Raw genomic sequence first — 12106 nt, 5'->3', positions numbered from 1 at the left:
CGCTGCCGGAGAGAGCGATCCCGCGAGTCGGCGGTGACCTTGACCTTGTGACCCACTGAGACAGGCCAGATGTCTTGCAGAGGTTTTGCATTTTGTGAAACCAGGTTTGAAGGTTAAACCCTACTGCCATAAGACCCTCCCCTTTGCCTACTGTCCCAGCAGAGGGCAGGGAAGAATAAAATGTTTTCTGAACAATTGAAACCTTTCTCTCCTTTGCTCCCCCACGGAACACTTCAGACTGCCCACCTCACAGCATTCTTTGTACTAGGGGTAGGAGGACTCATTAAACCAAAGATAAAGATAAGATGCTGGAGGCCTTTGTTCTCAGGGAGCTACCTGCCTAGTCAGTGAGGTGAATGAATGTACATCACCGTTAATTTTACTAAGCACTAAAGAAACAATTCCCGCATTTAAGACTATGCAGAACACCCTGGACTATAAAAGGATGACTAAGAAATATATCACCAAGCACGCTGTCCTGATCAGGTTTATTCATGAGGCAACAATCCAGGCATCTACTCCTATGGCTTGAATTTGAATTTCTGGGTTTTAGCCTTGTATTCAACAAAATTCTAAATAGGCTGTGGATGAGCTGTTGACTTAAGGAGAGGAGGCAGTTTTGAGAAAACTTTTAGTAGATCACAGCTGTGCATCGGTGATGGCCCAGCCCAGTGCCATATAAGTTACTGAATGTTAGGGGAGAAATAGACTTTCTGGGAATGGGGCCAACCTGTCAGATGTTTTTAATGTTATGCATACGGAAAATAAACTTGGGTTTGCTGTTTGGATTTTTTGTGAAGAACTTTTTCATTAAAAATCTCAAGTCAATCCCTGGCCAGTGTGGCTCAGTTGGCTGGGCATCTTCCCAGGCACCCAAGGGTTTCAGCTTCGATTCCCAGTCAGAGCACATGCCAGAGTTGTGGGCTCGATCTTTGGTGCAGGGTGTGCAGGAGGCAGCTGACCCATGTTTCACTCTCACTCTAATGTTTCTCTCCCCCTCTCTCTTCCTCTCTCTAAAAATCTAAAAGAAAAAAAAAAAAAAAATCAACTCCAGATTGTAAATGCTTCTATGAAAAATGGTTTAAGGTGGCCCTGTCTGTTGGCCTGCAGTAACCATTTGGGAGCTGGTGTGAAGTGCTCTGCCTACTAGTATACTCATCAACCTAGTAACACTTTCTTCTACACACTAACACCTTTTATAATGTTTCTATATATTTTTATTTCATAGAATCATTTTCAAACTATTTAAAAGCAAATTGTCATTGAAACCAGGAACTTCAGTGATTCTCTCCTGTTATTTCTAATTAAAAAGAAAAAGCTATAAATGCATAAATAACCTTTTTCAACCAAATGAAGGAAAGGACATATTGGCTTTTCTTTTTATGCAATTCATTAATCTATACATTTATGCACCTTCCTTCTCCACTTTAGTTAAGTAAGATAGATTTGTGTCCGGTGCATGGTAGGTAGGCATTTGGTAATGTTAACCTACTTCCTTGCTTCCTCCCCCTACTCCATGTTTACCCTTAAGTTCTGCAGATATTCCAATTAAACCAACAGAATGGCTCAGATCTCATGAATATCAATTTCCATTGTGTTCACTTACCTTGGTTGGGTGCAAGACCACAAACTGCCCCTACTTTAGTCTTATCTTGGTGTGTGGGGGTGAGGTGGGCGGGGGAGATACCTAGCAGGAAGATATGGCTGGGTCAGTGGAAACCAGTCACGACTTCTCTACAAACTAGTCATGCATCACATAAGGACATTTCAGTCAATGACAGATTGTATATGTATACTAGTATGGCCGTGGTCCCATAAGGTTATAACAGCTGAAAAATTCCTATTGCTTAGTGACATTGTAGTTTTCATAAGGTCAAATAGCACAATGCATTACCTTTGTGGTGATACTGGTGTAAACAAACCTACTGCACCACCAGTTATACAAAAGTACTAGAGGCCCAGTGCACGAAATTTGTGCACTCGGGCTGGGGTGTCCCTCAGCCCGGCCTGTGCCCTCTCGCAGTCCAGGGCTCTCGCAGTCTGGGACCCCTCGCTCCTTACCTCCCGCCTGTAGAGGAGGTGGGAGAGGCTCCCATCACCACTGCTCTGCTCACCAGCCATGAGACCAGCTTCTGGCTGAGCAGCATTTCCCCTGTCGGAGAGCACTGACCACCAGGGGGCAGCTCCTCATGAGCATCTGCCCCCTGGTGGTCAGTGCGCATTATAGTGACCGGTTGTTCTGCCATTCGGTATATTTGCATATTAGGGTTTTATTGTATAGGATAGCACATGCAATCATGAGCAGTACATAATACTTGATAATGATAATAAATGATTATGTTACTAGTGTATGTATTTTCCATTTGATACTTTTTATTATTTCAGAGTGTAATCTTTCTATTAATTTTTTTTAATGTTTGTTGTAAATAGTTGTGGTGTTACATGGGCAGCAGCCTCACCCATCTCATCTTTACCTTGTCTCCTGAGTGTGTCATTTCTCTTGTGTTTGATTTAATCTCATCTGTTTTGTACAGAAACATGCTGTACAGGCTTATAGCCTAGAACAATAGACATATACTGGCTAGGTTTGTGTAAGTACACAGATGTACTTCCTCTTAAGGTGTTTGCACAAGGACAAAATCATGTAAGGGGTGCATGACTGTACTGATTGAAGATCAAACATTGATTTATTCACAGGGCAATGGTTTGTTCTTGTTTAAAATGAATGGAGGGGAGGAGGATAAGGGAGGAAAGGCGTTATGGGAAAGTAATAATGCCAGGTGTTCTTATTTACTCATTTAACCAACTGGGAAACTGGGATGAAAAACACGACTTCTACCTTCAAGAATCTATAAGAGAAACAGACCAAGGAGAGGGAAGGGATCATGGAAGGCTTTGAGAAGATGGCTCCAGGAATAATTAGGAAAGATTGAAATGGGGAAGGAAGAGGGCCGAGGGGTTCATCTTAAAGGGAGCAGCATACGCAAAGGCCAGGCAGTGAGGACTAGGACAGTAGGTTAGGAATTACTAGGGTTCTGTTTGGCCAAGGAGATGGAGTGTTATGCTGTGGAAAGACCTTGAAGGATTTTAACAAAGCAAGGGAGCAAGGTAGAGATCAGTATTTTTAAAGGCTTATTTGTGAGGGGAGGTGATATATGGAAGGGGACAGGAGGTGGGCTTCTGGTGTGCTGACCATGTTTATTGATATAGGCACTGGTTAATGGGTATGCTTGCTTGGGGAAATTCATCAAGCTACATGCTTTTATATATTATACTTTAGTAAAGTGTTTTTTAAGAAAAACCATTCTGTTGTTAGTAAAGGATGAATTGGGTATTAAGGAACCAGGATAAGAGTAGAAATAAATGCAGTTGCTGTTATATAGATATGAAACAAAAAGCTGCCTGAACTAAGATACTAGTTGTGAGAATAAGAAAGAAAATTAAAGGAGAATAGGACATTAGGAATCCCGTCCTCCAGAAAGCCTTTCTGGATGCCCATGTGCACATATCCAGGGTAGGCTACATGCCCCTCCTGTGTGCTCACACAGATGCGTGTTTCTGTTTCAATCATAATTCCATCCCATGCACAGATCTAGGCATCCAGTAGTATTCATCACCTCAGTGAATACTTATTGAATTAATGAGTGCTCTTAATGTCTTACTGAAATTACCTTTCGGTATCTGTGCTCCCACTAGAATGTGGGTAGGTATCAGGAGAAACTAGCTATGTGAATGACTTGCTGTGACCTTAAGAAGCCTCTTAAGCTTTCAGTGTAAAATGCTACACGTGCACTAATCAGAACCCTGGTGACAGGCATCACATACTCGGTCAAATTAGGCTGGCTCTCACTGACCCAACCTGGATCAAGAGTTCATTCTTGAAGCAATCACTGCAATCAAGGGACATCGCTGTAGACCAGTGGTTCTCAACCTTCTGGCCCTTTAAATACAGTTCCTCATGTTGTGACCCAACCATAAAATTATTTTCGTTGCTAGTTCATAACTGTAATTTTGCTACTGTTATGAATCGTAATGTAAATATCTGATATGCAGGATGGTCTTAGGCGACCCCTGTGAAAGGGTCATTCAACTGCCAAAGGGGTCGCAACCCACAGGTTGAGAACCGCTGCTAGACCCTCTTTTGGAGATACAGAGTGGAATCAGCTCCATCTAAACCTCAAGGCCTAACAGTGGGGGGAGGGTAGTTCTCCAAAGGAAAAAATACTGTTACCTGAAGAAGAGGTGGGAGTGCAAAAACAACATAGCCTTGTGTAAATTATTATTATCCTAAAATAGTGGCCAGATGCACGAAATTTGTGCAAGGGGCTTGGCCCTTGCAGCCATGGCAGCTGCCCTCAGCCCACAGCCCCGGCTTTGTCTGGAAGGTCTTTCGGCTGTCCAGTCTAATTAGCATATTACACTTTCATTGTTATAGATGAACTCTAAACCAGCTTAGAACTGTAAACATTCTATGATTCTTCTTAACTTGGTAATAATCAACACATGATTCTTTGTGTACTGAAAGTCCTCTTCGCTTCCACAAAATGTTACACAGAAAAACTAGCTTTCAGTGGCAACATGAGGACAGTGAGGTCAGGTATAAAGGAGGGCTTTTGGAACCTGAGGATTGATAGAGCAGCAGAGAGGAGAGCTTCAGACATCAAGGCTCATTTTTTCAAGCTGAATGAGTAATCACTCACGACGTGTCCAAGAATGACCTATTGAGTTCCAAAATGTAATATAGGACACGATTCTCTGGGGGCAAGAACCAGGCCAACTGTGGTTCCTAACAGTCTAACTCATTCTTTGTTCCTCCCCAGGGGAATGGTTCATTTTAAGCCTGTCCTGGTGCTCCTCATCAGAGACATTTGGTGTTTCCTAGGGAAGCCCTGACACACTCCAAGTGCTTAGGGCAGCGGTTCTCAACCTGTGGGTCGCGACCCCTTTGGGGGTCAAAAGACACTTTCACAGGGGTCGCCTAAGACCATCGGAAAACTCATATATAATTACATATTGTTTTTGTGATTAATCACTATGCTTTAATTATGTTCAATTTGTAACAATGAAATTGGGGGTCACCCCAACATGAGGAACTGTATTAAAGGGTCACGGCATTAGGAAGGTTAAGAACCACTGGCTTAGGGTCTTCCCCACAGCACCCAGCTCTGTCAGCCTGGGCTCCAAGAGGCTACCCTCAAATGGTTGCTAATTTTTATTGGATCTGAGATTTCTGTGACTTAATATTGACCAGAAAAGGATACTTTAAATTTTGTTTTTTTCTTGAAGAAAGAAAAGAGCAATTCAGAGTCCCTCCCAGTATGATGTACTTACTGGGAAATGGGGAACAACCAGTGAGCAGGTGTGGTCAGAAAGGTTAATCCATATGCAAAAAGGTGGGGATTGTGTCCTTTGGCAGATGAGTATGAGAATGATTGTTTAAAACAATCAAGAACTGTGTAAGTTCACCCTAACTGGTTTGGCTCAGTGGAGAGAGAGCGTTGGCCTGCGGACTGAAGGGTCCCAGGTTTGATTCCAGTCAGGGGCATGTACCTTGGTTGCGGGCACATCCCCAGTAGGGGGTGTGCAGGAGGCAGCTGATCGATGTTTCTAACTCTCTATCCCTCTCCCTTCCTCTCTGTAAAAAAAAAAATCAATGAAATATATTTTTTTTTAAAAAAAGAATTGTGTAAGTTCAACAGCAACACATTGTTATTGCCCTGTTAAATCCTGGATAGAAAAATCCTTGTTTACCTAAGTGCAAAGAACATACTGCCCGTAAAAGACATTGTTATAAATAGTACATATGAGAATGTACTATATTTATTGTAGGGTTTTAGTCTTTTGTGCAGTCAAGTTTTTCCCGTACACTTACTTGACTTAACAGGTAATGCAAGATTTTTGGATGTTCAGAAAAATGTATGTAATGCAATTTTGATTAAAGTCAGATATGTTTACATGATATTTTAAATATTTAGAGGATTTACCTCTGAATTCTTGTTAAAATCCTCTAAAATACAGATTTTCAGTCACATGTAAAAATTATAGAAATCATGACTTCCACAAAAGAAAATTATTTTGACAGTGAAATGAACATGCTAATATCACACAGTGCAATATGTGTGATCTAAGTGTAGGGTGAAAGTGGCCTTCCCAAATCCTCTTCAGGTTCACCAGTACTATCCTCTTACCCCCACCCCAAAACTACTTGGGTCCTCAGTCAAGTGAGCCCAAATCCTGCACGGTCAGGAACTTCAACTTATTGGATCTGAGCCTACTACGGCACCCGCCCTATGTCAGTACTCATGTGTGGCCACACTCCAGGCAACCAGACCCTGACTCAAGGAGGCAGCTCAGCCCACCTCTCTGAAGATGGAGGAAGGATCTTGACTACTCTCCCTTCCCCCTGTCCTGACCCACTTTTCACACAGACCCAGGACACAACTCACAAAAGAAAATGGAGGGAAAATGCATTTTCCCCAGAAGTCAGGTAATTCTGCCCTGACTAGCAAATTCCCCCCAAGCAACCAATCAGACCACAACAGTGGGGACTGAGTTCCATCACACTCATTCCTGTGACTCTTCCCTTAAGAGGGGTCTGAGAGAATTGAAATATTAGGAAATACTTGTTGGATTAAAGTAAACAAAATCAATGACCTATAAATGATTTTGGAAAAGTGTGAAAATGCGTGTTGCTCATATAGCAAGAAAAAAAAAATTCTGAAGAAGTAGGACAGCCAAATTTATCATTCTAGGTTAAGCTTATTGTAGCAGAATACACCACAGCCCAGAAATCTTACATGACGCATGAAGGTGAAATCACATTGAAAATGCTGGTGATAACAGGATTCTTTTCAACCGCTCCGCAAAGAACCTTTGGTCTGTATTTACCCTTGGTGATGTTTATGGCAACTCAACAAACATAAGGTCTTGGAGAGAAAGGGAAGGACGGGTGAATGAATAAACACGGCCCGGCTAACTGCATCGCAGGAGCTGCTGCTGTCCTGGCAGTGTCTCTGGGCTTTGCATAAAGAAGAGATTTCTTTTCTTTTTTAAAATATATTTTATTGATTTTTCACAGAGAGGAAGGGAGAGGGATAGAGAGTTGGAAACATCGATGAGAGAGAAACATCGATCAGCTGCCTCCTGCACACCTCCCACTGGAGATGTGCCTGCAACCAAGGTACATGCCCTTAGCTGGAATTGAACCTGGGACCTTTCAGTCCGCAGGCCGACGCTCTATCCACTGAGCCAAACCAGCTAAGGCAAGAGATTTCTTTCTTAAGTGAGCTCACTGTTCAAAGACTTCATTTCCTGGGTCATCCAAGACAGCAGGGAAATGGCAGCAGCTCTTTAAGTCAGAGACATTCGATATGAATGACAGAGGGAGACACTGTCTGACCCCCCCTCACAGAGCCCATCGCTCCTCACTCCCACCACTGAACAGCTCTTGTGGCTCTTTGGCTCCCTTGAAGCTCCCCTGGGCACATGTCCCAGGCCACAGGTTAATAAAGAGCGATGAGGGTTGTTGTTAGAGTTTGATAGGCTGACCCCAGGACTGGCCTCGTTCCTTTGAAAAATAAAATACTTTCACCCCCCCCCCCTTTACTTTGATATACTGCAGACTGAGAATTGTCCTGCAATGACATTTGCAGGACTACATTAGAGTCAGACCTTGTTTGAGCTTATAAACCCACAAAAGTATAACTTCATGCAATAACGTTTATTGAATGCCGATCATGGGCCAGGCACATGAGGGACAGCTGAACAAACAGACCGACATCTCTGCCGTTGTGGAATAGCTAACTACCACACTCAGCCCACCCATTTGAATGATAGCTTTAGAGCAATTCCAGACCTGAAGAATCCAAAGATTGACATGAGACGCTGTGATGTGTTAGGCTGTTTCTCGAAACACCATTTTCCTTTTTTTGAAAAATATATTTTTATTGATTTCAGAGAGGAATGGAGAGTGAGAGTGAGAAAGAAACATCAATGATGAGAGAAAGTCATTGATTGGCTGCCTCTGCACCCCTACACTGGGGATTGAGCCTGCAACTCAGGCATGTGCCCCAACCAGGAATCGAACCCTGACCTTCTGGGTCATAGGCTGACGCTCACCACTGAGCCATACTGGTCAGGCCTGAAGCACCATTTCCTTGATTGCCTTGTCACTCTGTGCTTTGTGACTTCTGCATTGATCAAGTGCCACTGTCAGAGTAGACAGCTCTTTATACCTTTTTCTGGTCCATTTACAGTTAGGTAGGCAAGGTTTGTCAGATTGCCAATGAAATTTTTCAAGTTAAAGGGAAGATGGTTCCATTGGGGGGGAGGGGTAGACATGAGTCTCTCCCTGCCAGTTTCCACTGTCTCCCTTTTAGTTGTAGAGATGTGGAATTACAAACCAGAAGGAAGCCATTTAGCCCACACATGTGCTCCAAGCAAGGACTATAATTAAGTCAGATAAAACTAAAGGCAGTTGGTGGTATTAGTAAGAATTCTTTTGGTTGCAATTATAGTGACTTACTGGAGGCAGCTTTAGACAAAAAAAATAGGTGGGAGGGGGCAAAATTTACTACCATTTTAAGTGGCATCATCTATTGTATAGACACTGGAAAAAAATAAGGGTTTGTTACTTAGCATATGTCCTTTCCATGTACCATCAAAAAGGCATCTGAAAGGTAAGAATGTAAAGACTAAAAGTAACTGAGACATGATAAGAAATAAATTTTGATATTTTGATGAATAAACAGCATATTATAATTTGTATTCAACGTTCCCCTTTTAACATAACCTTTGTCCCATGCCTTTTAATGCACACTGAAAACATGACTTTATCATGGTTTCACCATGTCACACACGCACAAAAATCTGTAGTTGCTGCTGGTTGGAATTTTCTCTAAAAATAGGCACACCCTGGACCATACCCTGTATAAGGAAAACCACCAGCCCTGCTCATGCACACAGTTTTAGTACCTATTTTAGCCCCTTACTTATTTTTTTTTAATTTTATTTTGGTGTAATAAGAACATTTAACATGAGATCTACCTCTTAACAGATTTTTAGATGTGCAATGCAGTATTGTTACCTGTAGGCACAATGTTGTACAGCAGATCTCTAGCATGTACTCATCTTGTGTGTAACCGTTGATCAGTAACTCCCCCGTTATGCCTTACTCCAGCCCTGGCAACCACCATCCTATTCTTTGCTCCTATGAGTTTGTTTGTTTTAGACACCTTATGTAGGTGGAATCCTACAGTATTTGTCCTCCTGTGACTGGTTTATTTCACTTAGTATAATGTTGTCCAGGTCCATCCATGTTAACCTCCAATTTCCTGTCCCGTGTGTGTGTGTGTGTGTGTGTGTGTGTGTGTGTGTGTGTGTGTGTGTTTTAGACAGGTGTGTGAATCTGGCTGAAATATTCTGGGAACTCAGGGGATTGGGGCTCTTGAAGGGACAAGGTGGACTTTCAACTTGATCACCTATTTTTATTCAAAGTCCTTCTGGTTTATTCCTTCTGGGGTATAAACATGCAGACTTCTATCAGGATTAAGGAGAGAGTCATCAGGGCTATGAGAAAAATCTAAGGGGTTTCCTATTTGTTGCATGGGAAGACAGATGTGGAACTATTTCTTAAAATACCAAGCTTAGAAAAATTGGGACACAAAATGAATGCCCATCAGTAGGAACAAGGCTAAGAAAATGTTGGTACTGTCATACTGGGACATACTACAGAACCTATAAAATCATGAATTTTAGACAAACACATATTACATAGGAAAATGGTTATAATGTATGACTAAGTGAAAAAAATGCAGGCTATAAAGTATGTGTAAGGTAATAGTATTTTTTTTTTAACAAACCTCCCCATTGTATGATTTCTAGCTCTGTAAGTATTTTAGTTGTAAGATAAAGGATATGTTTATAAGATAAACCAAGGGGTAGATTTCTTCAAAAGACTAAAAAGTTGTCTCTTCAGAAAAATTCTGTCCCCTTTCATGCAGCTAAATAGTCTTCCCAATCATTTGAGCTTTTTACTTTCTACTTCTAATCCTTTTATCTGTGTGGCTCACAGATACTTCTGCCATGACTAGTTGGTCAAATGAAGAAGTGGGGTGCAAGCCCTATGACACTAAGTTACCCAGGATCTATAGCAACTGTCTCTGGCACACACCGAGGACATGCAAGGGTTACTGGGGCCTGGAGCATATAACATGAAGAATGAACGTGAGCAAGTTGCAAACATCTTTAGAAGAAAAAGAAAGCAGCATTTTTGTTTCATTCCTGGACTCAGAAGGAATACTTCTATTGTATATCATCAACTATGAAAATGGCTGTAATCTAAGATTGCTATAGATTTTTATCATCTTCAAGAAGTGTCCTTGTAATCCTGGTTTTCAAAGAATTTTTATTTTTTTAAATGCTTACTAAATTAAAAACTCAAAAAAGATCCATCAGATGTAGTAATTTTTAGAACCATCCTCTACATTTGGTGTTTAGATGGTTTCAGTTATTCATTACTATAAATGATGCTGGCATGGATAACCCTGTACATGAATCCAGTTAAGAAGATGTGCAATGGGGCAACAAAGAACAGAATTTAACCATAAAAGGAAGCAGGGCCCCAAAGTGGATTAAGGATGGATACCCTAGCAAGGAAACAGAAATCAGTCCTCAGTGGAGCTCCCAGTCCAAGCAGCAAGTCTGAGAATGAATGGGGCTTGGGAAGGGAGCTGGGATGGGGGTTGGGGGAGGGGGAGGAGCTTGATTATTGGGCAGTAGTCAAGCGGAAGAGAGGAAGGAAACCCCTCAGCAAGTTTGTAAAGTCACACTGGGAGCTCAAGTGCAAACAGGACATCATTTCTAATGGGTGAATAATATTCTCCAACCGCTGCACTTTTTCTATGTCATCCTAACATACATGCAAAAAGGTTGAGGGTAAGAAGTTTTACAAGATTAAGATCTTTAGATTAGTAATGCTTTACCCCAACTCCAGGTCATTTTTGGCATTAGATTTCTTGACTAACTTAAGGTGTGATCTCTCCAATTTTAGCCACTGGCCCCAAACACTGTTATTGAAGTAGCCAGTGATGCGAGAGTTCCATAAACACGGTGGTGGCTGGAATTGGCTTACATGTAGGATCTCTGCTAGTGTGTATTAGCTAAATGGAAATTTTTAAATTAAATCTGGAGAAGTTTGGATCTTGACTCAAGAGCTTATTGACTGTGTCACAGTGTAAATATTTTTAAGTAGGGAAGGGACATAACCAGTCAACAATCTCTGTTTATCTGACTTGATTTATTACATTAAAACTGAGAAATAGAATTGAGAACTGTAAACTGGAGGAAGTTTTTAAAGGTGATCTTAGCCCAGAGAGGAAGGAGAATGAAAGGTGTGTTGTAACCAGAATACTAGGGGAGGGGGGACTCTTTTTTTGGAGGAGGTGGTGGTAATTAAATCACAACAGTTACATATAAAATGAAAAATCCAAAAAAAACCCAAATATAAAAAAATAGATTAATAAGTACAAAATTTAGTACAAACATATAAAGATTTTAATATAATTATTTAGAGTTAAATTTTAATGAATGGGAAATTATATGATGTTATGTTAAAAGGGACAATAGCCCTGGCCGGGTAGCTCAGTTGGTTAGAGTGTAGTCCCTATATGCCAAGGTTGCAGGTTCAGTCCTGGTCAGGTCACATACAAGACTCAACCAGTGAATGCATGGATGGGTGGAACAACAAATGCATGTCCTCTCCATCTCTCTCTCTCTGTCCCACACATACACTTCCTTTCTTTCTCTAAAATTAATACATAAATAAATATAGTAATAAATATAAATAGTATACAATGTGATTTCAAACATGTAAACTAAAACATATTCATAGGAAAAAAGAATTAAAATGTTAAAATGTATCAACATGCTATCAATGGTTGTTTCCGGGAAGTGAATTACAGATTTTTTTCCCTTTATTTTCCATTTTTTTTAAACTACATATATATTATTTTTGACAACTGGGGGGTGGGGTGGGGGAAGAGATTGATCTTTCCCCTTCTTTTAACCTCTTTTTAACCCAGTAGTATTAGTAAAATATTTTTTTATC

The sequence above is a fragment of the Myotis lucifugus genome, unplaced genomic scaffold (genome assembly GCF_000147115.1).
Source record: "Myotis lucifugus unplaced genomic scaffold, Myoluc2.0 scaffold_104, whole genome shotgun sequence".
NCBI lineage: Eukaryota > Metazoa > Chordata > Mammalia > Chiroptera > Vespertilionidae > Myotis > Myotis lucifugus.
This window is presented reverse-complemented; position numbering follows the sequence as displayed.